The 2121-nt window shown below is 43.1% G+C and overlaps 1 pseudogene; it reads left to right on the top strand.

Moving 5' to 3' along the window:
• The first annotated feature begins 173 nt into the window (after positions 1 to 173).
• Positions 174 to 2121, top strand: part of LOC105741366 — a 15109-nt pseudogene continuing 13161 nt past the window's right edge.

Below are 2121 nucleotides of genomic sequence, written 5' to 3'. Positions count from 1 at the left end.
AAGAGGAGGAGGAGGAACAGGAGGAGGAGGAGGAGGAGGAGGAGGAGGAGGAGAACAAAAGACCCTTTGGCAATGAAATATTGAGGAGCCAGCATTCCACACTAAGCCAGCTTCTATAGTACCCAGCCAGTAGACATGGTGGCAACATTATGCAAGACGGCTAACTTGGGCATTGGGAACACCAAGAACAAAGCCAGCCTGGCTTTTGAAAACATTTGGGCCTGCTGAAGAAAAAGAAATATTACCAACCTTGTACAGATGACTATCATAAAAAACAAGAGTCCCTCAAAGCTCTTTAAAAGAAGGCTCTTGAAAAAAATCCCAGTGAATTCTACTATAAAATGACTCAGGTTAAGCTCAAGGATGGAATTCATGTTATTAAGGACAATAAGGAAGAAGTGGCCCAAGCCCAGGCCCTGAGAGAGTGTGGGAGAACTTCTGCACTCCCCTGCACCCGCTGGTCCTCTCTGGACCAAGCCCAGGCCTACTGCATGAGTGAGACCTTTCACCACAGTCTCGGGAGACCTCCACCCCTCCAGAGCCAGTCAAAGCCTGCCTTGTGAGTGAGAACTTCCATCATGCTCTAGGGACTCTCCAGACCTGCCAAAGCCCAGGCCTTGTGAGAATGTGGGAGAACTTCAGTGCTCCCCTGTACCCACTGGTCCTCTCCAGACCAAGCCCAGGCCCACCGTGTGAGTGAGACCTTTTGCCATGCTCTCAGGACCCCTCCAACCCTCCAGAGCCAGGCCAAGCCCACCTTGTGAGTGAGAACTTCCAGTTTTGCCGTGCTCTCGGGACCCCTCCAGACCCACCCAAGCCCAGGACCTGTGAGTGTGTAGGAGAGCTTCTGCACACTCATGTGCCCCCTGGACCACTCCAGACCCACACCAGGACTGGCATACAGGCCTGGGGCGAAACTCTGCAGCTTAATTCCCTGCAGAGAGACTAAAAATCACCCAGCTAATCCAGAAGCAAAACATCTTGCCAGAGGGGTACAATAGGTTTAGCTCTAAGGGCTGCAGCAGGAAGGAGTTGAGCACAGTAGCCAGACCCAAGCTAGGCACAATTGGATGAACTCAAACTTAGCAAATCTTCACCCGAATTTTAGTAGGTGCCAAGGTTATAACTGCACCAAACTCGATGCCAAAGGTCAGAGGACAGTGCTATACAAAACAACAAAGAGAAGGAGCAAAATGCAATCTCAGGTCCCAAGTCCACCCAGAACAAGTGCAGAGGACACTAGCTCAGTTGAAATGTCTGAATTAATAGCATCTGAAGTAAAGAAACAACAGCAGAAAGATATAGAGGAACTCAGATCAGAATTAATCTCTCAAATAAAAAAAGAAATTTCTGAATTAACAGCATCTGAAGTGAAGAATCAAATGCACAAACATATAGAGGAAATAAAATCAAAACTAATCTCTGAAGTAAAAGAATTAATAACTGCTTCCCAAGAAGACACTGAAAAAAATAGTGCAGATTAGAAAACTGACAGATTCTTTCAATGAGCAATATAGGAAACAAATAGATCACATGAAGCAGAGTCAAAGATATAGAGGAATGGAAAATTTCAATCGCAAGCTTGCAAAGTCGTTTGAGTGAAAGTGAAGATAGAGTTTCAGATATTGAAGATGCTGTCACAGCTAGTGAAAACATAAGAAAAATTCTCTTAAAAACAACTAGGATGCAGGAAAAACTAAATCACCACACACAAGACGATGCAAAGATGACCAATAGGAGACTAATATGCATCAGTGAGAAAGAAGGAGTCAATACAAACGATATAAAAAGAATATGGGTAGACATAATAAGAGAAAACTTCCCTAATATGAGGAAAATATCTGACATTCAGTAATCAAAGCATACAGAACTCCAAATAACTTCAACCCATTTAAAAATACACTAAGATATATAATAGTCAAGATACCAGAAATTAAGCACAAGAACAATATACCTAAAGCCACTAGAGAAAAGAAACAGATCACAATTAAAGGAAAGCCCATCAACTCTTTTAGAATATTTTGCTGAGTTTACATGCCTATGATATTCAATAACGGAACTTAGAAAAAATGGGGTATACAGATGAATGTCCATTTTGTATCTGTGTATTCAAAGTGGTTG

Source organism: Octodon degus, unplaced genomic scaffold, assembly GCF_000260255.1.
Source record: "Octodon degus isolate 3935 unplaced genomic scaffold, OctDeg1.0 scaffold00770, whole genome shotgun sequence".
In the NCBI taxonomy this organism is placed as follows: domain Eukaryota; kingdom Metazoa; phylum Chordata; class Mammalia; order Rodentia; family Octodontidae; genus Octodon; species Octodon degus.
The sequence above is the reverse complement of the archived record's forward strand: the minus strand, read 5'-3'. Positions and strand labels throughout refer to the sequence as shown.